Here is an 11,066-nt window from a genome sequence, read left to right as displayed (position 1 = left end):
TAGTTGCTTTATCTTGAGAATTGGAAGTATGGCTATTTGGGGAGGACTTTAACTTACTTGATTTTAAGACTTCCTTGTTTCAATCTCTCAATTTTTAAGTAATCAAAATACAAAAACTTATATTAACAATAAATTGGTAAATTGTGCTGTCACAATATATTCTAAGGTTTTTATCAAGCTGCTTTCAATTCACTATGAAGAATTTAGATTATCAATGAAATGTAGATATAGGGAATGAATAAATAGAAAGTGTTGCCTATCAGAACCCTATACTAGGGGAAAAAATGCTTTTTGCAGCATAGGTAGAAATTTCCCACCTATACAGCTGTCCCTACCTCATGATTCCATTCTGTATTTGGCTAAAAACAATACATACCACAGTGTCCTGATGCTAAGACCTTATTCCTTCTCCACATTTTAATGTTTCTGAAATCAAGACATTTCTCAAAATCTGATCCAAAAGGGCTAAGCCTAAATTGTAACCTAGCTGTCATTATCTACAGGCCTTCCTAGGTGGCGCTAGTGGTAAAGAATCCACCTGCCAAGGCAGGAGAGAAGAGACGCAGGTTTGATCCCTCGGTCTGGAAAATCTCCAGGAGCAGGAAATGGCAACTCACTCCAGTATTCTTGCCTGGAAAATCCCACAGACAGAGGAGCCTGGCGGGTCATATTCCAAGGAGTGGCAAAGAGTCAGCCACGAGTGAGTGACTGAGCACATTATTTTTAGGTGCACAAATACAGCTCTGTTGTGTGTGACAGGAGAAAACTTTTCATCTGATACTCACTTAAGTTTAGCTACTTGCACTATACCATGGACTGCATTTCAGCTTTTAAATTTGGAACCCAGTTGCGTGTGTGTAGTCAGTCATGTCCATCTCTTTGCAGCCCCGTGAACCGGAGCCCACCAGACTCCGCTGTCCATGGAATCTCCCAGGCAGGAAGGCTAGAGTGGGTTGCCATTTCCTCCCCCGGGGATCTTCTTGACCCAAGAGGTGAACCCATGTCTCTTGCGTCCCCTGCACTGGCAGGAGGGTTGTTTATCACTGGTGCCACCTGGGAAGCTCTGCCAGTTAGATAAGGAGAACAAACAAATCTCCTCTGCAGAAGAATTCTAAATAATTTACATACTTCACCCTCAAAAAAGTGAAACGTGACTCCCAACTCTTACATGTGGGTCCTGTGTGTTTACTTCTCTCTGAAGAGTGAAGTGTGAGAAGTGATGAACAGAAGACCAGAGAGCTGACAGCCACAACCTTGGCCAGGAGGCTGCAGTTAACAGCGGTCAGTCATGTTGACTGTGGGTCCTCCGTATAATATCATGAAAATGGCAATTTAACCTTGGGATCTTCCTCCCCCCAAGCCCATAACCCCAGTTTAGCCAGGAAAATGTATCAAATAAATCCCAGCTGAGGGACATTCTATGAAATACCTACCTATATTCATCAAAATGGTCAAGGTCATCAAAACTAGGGGAGGCTGAGAAACTGTGAGAGCCAGTGAGGGCCAGAGGAGACACGATCACTTCATACAACATGATATCCGAGATGGGACCCTGGGGTAGGAAAAGACATTGGGTAAAAATGAAGGGACTTTGACTAAGGAATGAAAGTATGAATAGTTAATAGTAATGATCAATATTGATAAATGTACCATAGCAACATAAGATGATAATACGGGGAAACTGGCTGTGGGGGTAGATGAGAATTCTCTGTATTATCTTCATGATTTTTCTATAAATCTGTAACTATTCTAAAGGAAAAAAAAGGTCCATTTTAAAAGCGAAGTGCATCAAGGGAATTATTGTATTTTTGAAGTCTTTTGTTATCCCAAGAGATATTTCCTAAAATGTATTTCTACTTATTACAGGTACACTTAATGTTGAAATGTTAGAGTCATGTTTTTTAAAGTATTCTTTTCAACTTCAGGATCTCTATTAACTGCCATCTGTAATAGGTGAAAAATTAGTACAATTATATATTATTCCTTCTTCCTTTCTTCCAACACAGTTTTTAATGTTTATATGATTACACAAAGTATTTTGGGAATTCCCTGGTGGTCCACTGGTTCAGACTACAACTTTCACTGCCAAAGGCCCAGGTTTACTCCCTGGCTGGGGAGCCAAGATCCACAAGCTGCTCAGGACAGCCAAATAAATAAATAATATAATAAAGTGAAATATTTTATGTTTATAATATATAAATTCTGTCCTGTAACAACAGCCTCTACAGATGTTTAACTATACTTCTGTATTTAAATAATTCAGTGCTAGCACTGTTATACTATTTTTTTCATTGCTGATATTTTTATTTTAAATACATCTGTACATACTCTAGATCTCATTTTCAAGTTGTCTTTTTGTTTGTTTTACAATAATAACTGGTAGGTTTCATATTTCCTGAGATATGGGATGCTTGAAAATATATCTGGGTGGTTTTATGTGTCAAGAAATTATAGCTAGGGATGAAATTGTTGTGTTGCACTTTTTATCAATGCTTTTATCTATATATTTTTAATGCAAACGATATATATGTGTTGCATTAAAAAACAAGCTTACATTATTTTCTTAACTGACTCTGTTAGCCTATTTGTATCTATGTAGCTAAATAACCTCACCTTTTGCAGTGTCATAGAGTTTAAGGCTAAGATTTTTTACATTCAGAATTCAAAAATCCTATTGAATCAATTTATTTGGAGTTTTATATATATATGCAAAGAAAAGAAAGCTAGAATAAGGGAAGAGATAAAATAAAATAGGTGATATGAGGGCAAATAGAAAACTCAAAAGAGTATGACTTTGCTTTAAGCCACCAAAAATTATCCAAGTGACTAGTATTCGGTTTAGAATATGACTGTCCATATGGAAGTCTAGAAATTAACTCTTTTCCTGACATAAAATTTGAGAACATTTCGCATGGGGCCAAGCAGAACAAAGGTTTCTAATGGAAACTGGTGGATGAATACCGAGAGCACATTCACAGTTACGATGCCCGTTATCCCTGCCAACCTGGAGAACAGCCTCACTGCCCTGGGAGCCTGGCTTGTTCTAGCATTATTATGATTCTTCCTGAGACTTTACCAATTCTGTATATTCATCTCAGCATTTATCTCATCAGTAGTATGTGGCCCACCTATTAGGCATATGAATTAGTCATGGAGCACAATATTCCAGGGACATAGATACTAAAACTCATGTCTAGAATTGGAGGCTGCAAGTCCACTTCGAGTAAGTTTTCAGTATTATCGACAGAAATTTTTTCAGCAGCAGCTGCTGTGTGTGTAAATATCACGTGACCAGGCCTCTATCACCCATTGAATTAAGTGGTGAAAAATGAATAGGATCTGGTGAGGTTCCAAGTAGGCTGTCCCTTTAAGTGCCCTTTGGTGTACAGAGCTGACATCTGTCTCTTGTCCTCTCCGTTACAAAGCGAATTCCCTGTTCAAAGACCACCCATCACACCAACTCTGAGACTGTAATCCCCTGAATTCTCCCATACAGTAAGTTAGGACTTTGTCCTTTACACAAAAAACCTCACTTTAGACAAAGTGGGAATGTGCTGTGAGGACACAGCGTAAATTAAGAGAAATTTTAGTGCTGCTGTGTCTCGAGGAGATATTGGAGCCAAGATTTAAAAACGGGATGGCCTGTAATCTCAGCACCTGTTAACAGATATTCTCATTCTTGTTTTTTTTTCTCTCTCTCTCTCTAGCTTAATGTCCTGTGTTTACATCATCAAGTTCATATGAAGGAATTACTTGCTGTATAGAATTGGATTAATATATGATGGAGAAGGATGATAATAAAGATGAATCTACTTTTTAGTCTGAAAATCAGGATAATATCTCTCCATAGGATTGTTATGAATACTGGACAAAATTACATGTGGAGAAATCCAGAAAAGTCCCTGAGACATACTAAATAGTAAATAAAAGTCAGATAAGGATCCAAGCATCTTTGGCAGCCAAGCTTTTGCAGCCAAATATTCTTCACAGCCAAAGATAGAGAAGCTGTATACAGTCAGCAAAACTAAGACTGGGCTCAGACTGGGGCTCAGATCATGAAATCCTTATTTCCAAATTCAGACTTAACTTGAAGAAAGTAGGGAAAATCACTAGACCATTCAGGTATGACCTAAATCAAATCCCTTACAATTATACAGTAGAAGTGACAAACAGATTCAAGGGATTCGATCTGATAGAGTTCCTGAAGAACTATGTTTGTGACGTTGTACAGGAAGCAGTGATCAAGACCATCCCCAAGAAAGAAAAAACATGCAAAAAGACAAAATGGTTGTCTGAGGAGACAATAAAAATAGCTAAGAAAAAGAAGAGAAGCTACAGGCAAAGGAGAAAAGGAAAGATGTACCTACTTGAACAGAGAGTTCCAAAGAATAGCAAGAACAGATAAGAAAGCCTTCCTCAGCGATCAATGCAAAGAAATAGAGGAAAACAACAGAATGGGAAAGACTAGAGATCTCTTCAAGAAAATTAGAGATACCAAGGGAATATTTCATGCAAAGATGGGCTCGATAAAGGACAGAAATGATACGGACCTAACAGAAGCAGAAGATATTAAGAAGTGGCAAGAATACACAGAAGAACTGTACAAAAAAGATCTTCATGACCCGGATAATCACGATGGTGTGATCACTCACCTAGAACCAGACATCCTGGAATGAGAAGTCAAGTGGGCCTTAGGAAGCATCACTATGAACAAAGCTAGGGGAGGTGATGGAATTCCAGCTGAGCTATTTCAAATCCTTACAAATGATACTGTTTACTCAATATGCCAGTAAATTTGGGAAACTCAGCAGTAGCCACAGGACTGGAAAAGGTCAGTTTTCATTCCAATCCCAAAGAAGGGCAATGCCAAAGAATGTTCAAACTACTGCACAATTGCACTCACCTCACAAGCTAGCAAAGTAATGCTCAAAATTCTTCAAGACATGCTTCAACAGTATGTGGATTGTGAATTTCCAGATGTTCAAGCTGGATTTAGAAAAGACAGAGGAACCAGGGATCAAATTGCCAACATCTGCTGGATTATTGAAAAAGCAAGAGAGTTCCAGAAAAACATCTATTTCTGTTTTATTGACTATGCCAAAGCCTTTGACTCTGTGGGCCACAACAAACTCTGGAAAATTCTGAAAGAGATGGGAATACCAGACCACCTGACCTGCCTCTTGAGAAACCTATATGCAGGTCAGGAAGCAACAGTTAGAACAGGACATGGAACAACAGACTGGTTCTAAATAGGAAAAGGAGTACATCAAGGCTGTTATATGGTCACCCTGCTTACATATGCAGAGTACATCATGCAAAATGCCAGGCTGGATGAGCCACAAGCTGGAATCAAGATTGCTGACTAAATATCAATAACCTCAGATATGCAGATGACGCCACCCTTATGGCAGAAAGTGAAGAGGAACTAAAGAGCCTCTTGATGAAAGTGAAAGAGGAGAGTGAAAAAGCTGGCTTAAAGCTCAACATTCAGAAAACTAAGATCTTGGCATCCGGTCCCATCACTTTATGGCAAATACCTGGGGAAACAATGGAAACAATGACAGACTTTATTTTCTTGGGCTCCAAAATCACTGCAGATGGTGATTGCAGCCATGAAATTAAAAGAGGCTTGCTCCTTGGAAGAAAAACTATGACCAACTCAGACAGCATACTAAAAAGCAGAGACATTACTTTGCTGACAAAGGTCTGTCTAGTCAAAGCTGTAGTTTTTCCAGTAGTCATATTGGATGTGAGAGTTGGACTATAAAGAAAGCTAAGTGCCAAAGAATTGATGCTTTTGAACTGTGGTGTTGGAGAAGATTCTTGAGGGTCCCTTGGACTGCAAGGAGATCCAACCAGTCCATCCTAAAGGAAATCAGTCCTGAATATTCATTGGAAGCTGAAACTTCATACATTGGCCACCTGATGTGAAGAACTGATTCACTGTAAAAGATTCTGATGTTGGGAAAGATTGAAAGCAGGAAGAGAAAGGGATGACAGAGGGTGAGATGGTTGGATGGCATCAGAGACTCGATGGACATGACTTGAGTAGACTCCGGGAGTTAGTGATGTACAGGGAAGCCTGGCGTGCTGCAGTCCATGGGGTCACAAAGAGTCAGACATGACTGAGTGACTGAACTGAACTGAAGGATCCAACCTGCATCCTGGGTCAATGTTAAAGTCAGATACCATTCATTAAACATTTATTGTGTGCCAGGCACTTTTTGAACAGATTTAGGTAAATTAGCTTCTTTAATACTCTAGACATATGTATGAGATGGATGCTATCTCTACACTCATTTTCCAGATGAGGAAACTGAAATACAGACAGATGAGTAAGCATGTAGAATCTAGAATTGAAGCTAGCCAGTCTGACTTGAGGGTTTGTGGTTTTAACCTCAGTTGTGCTGATTCTTGCTTGAATTTTAACCCAAGGAGAGTGGTAATCTTGTGAAGATTTTAACCAATGCAGGTTTGGAAACAACTTGAGACATATTTGGTTTTTATAAGAATCATTGAGATGATAAAATAGAAAAATAGTTCATGACACAAAGGTTAGCTTAGTATTGCTAGTAAAGAATAAACTTTACTGTGCAAAAAAAAAAAAAGGAAATAGATGTGGCTCAAAATAACCCAGATGAATATATAACAGACCTGAAATCATTTGATGATTTTAGAGTTTAGACCAAGGTCAACCTACATGCTGATTTTTCAGAAAGTCTAGTTCTCTCTCTTTTTTCTCTTGTGAGGCAAAATCTAGCTCAATGGCAGGGCTAAGAAGTTTTGAGTTACAGATGGCATGCCAAGCCTGGGGATGAAACAGCTTCAGATGCATGAAGAGGTCATTCAGGTATGCAGCATTTCCAGGATCAGATTGCAAGGGAGCGCTAGCAGGAAGCATCAGGACTGATTTAAATATCTCCAAACCACAGGCGTGTAAAGGAAGTATCCACATGCTGCCAATTCTACACCCGAACAATTGTAACTGGAGGAACGCCTCATCGACTCAAAATGTTTCATTCTCCTCTTACGCACAGCCCCAGTTTCCCTTTGTAAGTTGATGATAAAAACTTCAAATTTCTCTCGGCAATTGGCCTTTACTTCTCAATTTCTCTTCTCTCTCTGTCACACACAGAAGCGCACCCCCGCATATACATTAAAGTAAGTATACATTGTTGTTTAGTTGCTAAGTCATGTCCAACTCTTTGCAACTCCATGGACTGTAGCCCACCTAGCTCCTCTGTCCATGGATTTCCCAGGCAAGAGTGCTGGAGTGGGCTGCCTTTTCCTTCTCCAGGGGATCTTCCTGACCCGGGAAACAGATGTGCAGTTCCTGCATTGGCAGGTGGAGTCTTTACCACTGAGCCCCCTGGGAACTTGTACATGTACACACATGTACATACCTTGTACATGTGTACACATGTACACACGTATATATCTAAATACACATACATGCATAGTTTAGTGATTAATTTTCCTTTGATACCCCACGTAAGTCTGCTCAGAATCTACCTCAATAAGTGTTAGATTCAGAACAACAAGAAATCATACCCTTTTTGTTTCTAGTAACCCAGGTATGTTTCATAATATTTAGGCTGCTTTTATAGGACATGAAGGCATTGTTGTTCTGGCCACAAGAAAAAGAAGTCCATCTTCTCCCTCCTTGGCAATAAGCCTATATTTTAGAGGGGGCTGTGATCAGATCACTTCCCCTGACCACTTCCGGATGTTATTATGTAGAATATTAACATAATCTCTAGATGTCCCCCAAATATATCCCAAACCTTCACACTTCAGAATGTCTGTGTAGTTATCAGAGCTCAACATGAGGTTACATGGCAGTTATTCCCCACAGAGTCACTGCCAAGACCCAGAAATAAAGCATGACTAAGGCACTTTAGTGAGGCAAGGTGGAAAGGTTTATCAGCTGCGACAAAAGAAATATGGAGACACTAGTGTATTTGCTCTTTGTTAGATTTTTAGTCATGTTTGGAACAAGTCATCCCAGAGTATCTTTGATTATCATAAAGAACCAAGATTGCCAGGAGAAATATCAGTAACCTCAGATATGCAGATGACACCAGCCTTATGGCAGAAGGTGAAGAGGAGCTAAAAAGCCTCTTGATGAAAGTGAAAGAGGAGAGTGAAAAAGTTGGCTTAAAACCCAACATTCAGAAAATGAAGATCATGGCATCCGGTCCTATCACTTCATGGGAAATAGATGGAGAAACAGTGGAAACAGTGTCAGACTTTATTTTGGGGGGCTCCCAAATCACTGCAGATGGTGATTGCAGCCATGAAATTAAAAGACACTTACTTTTTAGAAGGAAAGTTATGATCAACCTAGATAGTATATTCAAAAGCAGAGACATTACTTTGCCGATTAAGGTCCATCTAGTCAAGGCTATGGTTTTTCCAGTGGTCATGTATGGATGTGAGAGTTGGACTGTGAAGAAGGCTGAGCGCCAAAGAATTGATGCTTTTGAACTGTGGTGTTGGAGAAGACTCTTGAGGGTCCCTTGGACTGCAAGGAGATCCAACCAGTCCATTCTGAAGGAGATCAGCCCTGGGAATTCTTTGGAAGGAATGATGCTAAAGCTGAAGCTCCAGTACTTTGGCCACCTCATGCAAAGAGTGGACTCATTGGAAAAGACCCTGATGCTGGGAGGGATTGGGGGCAGGAGGAGAAGGGGACGACCGAGGATGAGATGGCTGGATGGCATCACTGACTGGATGGACGTGAGTCTGAGTGAATTCTGGGAGATGGTGATGAACAGGGAGGCCTGGCGTGGTGCGATTCATGGGGTCGCAAAGAGTCGGACACGACTGAGCGACTGAACTGAACTGACTGTAGAAGGTCTTCTTCTTTGCTCTTATTTAATGATGTCCAGCGAGTAGCTCAGCTGGTAAAGAATCCACCTGCCATTCAGGGGACCCCAGTTAGACTTCTGGGTCAGGAAGGTCCCCTGGAGAAGGGATAGGTTACCCACTCCAGTATTTTTGGGCTGCCCGGGTGGGTCGACTGGTAAAGAATCTGCCTGCAATGCGGGAGACCTGGGTCCAATGCCTGGATAGGGAAGATTCCCCTGGAGAAGGGAAAGGCTACCCACTCCAGAATTCTGCCCTGGAGAATTCCATGAATTCCAGAATATATAGTCCATGGGGTCACAAAGAGTTGGACACGACTGAGTGACTTTCACTTTCAGCAAAACAAAAGAATTCTGTTTTCCCTTCATATTCAAGGACATGATATAACAGCATGATTTTTTAGTTTATTTCACTTTTTCCTCTCCAAAACCATATTTGGATTTAAGCACAGATGAACTTAAACAATAATTTGAAGTTTTATAATTAGCAGGTAGGACTATTCATATTATAAAACTAGCAAATATTCTTTGAACATCAATTTTGCACCAACAATTGTGTTAAGTATAGAAAATGTATCATTGGAGTCCGACGTTTTCTTAGAATGTAGAAGATTGGGGAGAATGTGTGTGAAGCAAGTTGGAGAGGTTTATTACCCACAACAAAGGAACCTGTGAGCGCTCAGTAAATCCATGAGAGAAACAGCAGGGGTGTGAGGGGGTGGATATGGAGATGTTTGTGCACAGCATGTAAAGATTAATCAAAATTCCATCTACTTCCTTCCTTAAAACGAAACAAGACAATTTTGACTGCACTGTATGTTCATTGAGGTGCCCAGGCTCCCTGATGCGGTGCATGGGCTCAGCTGCCAGAATTTAGACCATGTTTCGACTCCCAATGGGGCTTCCCTGATGACTCAGTGGTAAAGAATCCGTCTGCCAATGCAGGAGACATGGGTTTGATCCCTGGGTTGGGAAGTTCCCCTGGAGAAGGAAGTGGCAACACACTGTGATATTCCTGCCTGGGAAATCCCCTGGACAGAGGAGCTTGACCAGCGACAGTCCCTGATGTCGCAAAGAATTGGACACTACTCAGCAACCAACGAACAATAACAACCCCTAGGGAAAATGGAGTCGACATGAAAATCAAGGAATACTAGCCCCAACCTACTCCTCCCCCAGTGAGTATTCTGCCCCTTCATTCCTGTACCCCTCATAAGTGCTTGCCAAAGCAACCCAGGGCGGTAGGTGGTCGCCTGCCTCCTGGCGCTCGCTCTCCAAGAGCACTGCTGCTGCTAAGTCGCTTCAGTCGTGTCCAACTCTGTGCGACCCCATAGACGGCAGCCCACCAGGCTCCCCCGTCCCTGGGATTCTCCAGGCAAGAACACTGGAGTGGGTTGCCATGTCCTTCTCCGATGCGTGAAAGTGAAAAGTGAAAGTGAAGTTGCTCAGTCGTGTCCGACCCTCAGCGACCCCATGGACTGCAGCCCACCAGGCTCCTCAGTCCATGGGATTTTCCAGGCAAGAGTACTGGAGTGGGGTGCCATTGCCTTCTCTGCTCCAAGAGCATTATCCTTGTTAAAATAAATTTTCACTTTACTTTCTTAACCTTTCTGCTTCTCTCTGAATTCTTTCACAGTGAAGAAAGAACCTTACATTTACCGGCAACAGCTAGATCATATCGTCATGTTTCATTGAAATTTATATATTGGACTGTTGTGTCCTTTTATTCCACACCAACCCACCTCAGAGGCCCTTGATTATTGGACAAGCATTGGTTTATAAGGCTGCCCTTTTGACTCCTCCCTCATCAACTCCTGCTCTCCCTTCTTTAAAAAAAATGACATAGGGTGATAGGGAACAATATGCACAAGATTGAAATAACACAGAATTTAAATTATCTGATTAATTGAAAGACAGTGAATTAGAGCTATTGGCTTTTGACATAGAAGAGACAAGCTATGTTCCTGTCTCATAACAAAGATCCCATTTGGAAGTCCCAAAGATTAAATAATATGTGGATACGGGTTAGAGGATGGTGAATTACAGGGAATCCTGGAAAAATTAATTTTCTAGGAAAAAAGAACATAGCTGATCCTAATTTATGGACCAGGACACGTTCATTTATGGGCATGTTAGTAGACAACCGAGCCTATACCTGTTTTATAGTAATAGATCCATCGTGGGTAGGATAATTACCTT

This window comes from Oryx dammah, unplaced genomic scaffold, assembly GCF_014754425.2.
Source record: "Oryx dammah isolate SB20612 unplaced genomic scaffold, SCBI_Odam_1.1 HiC_scaffold_15, whole genome shotgun sequence".
Classification (NCBI taxonomy): Eukaryota; Metazoa; Chordata; class Mammalia; order Artiodactyla; family Bovidae; genus Oryx; species Oryx dammah.
Note: the sequence above shows the minus strand (reverse complement) of the source record.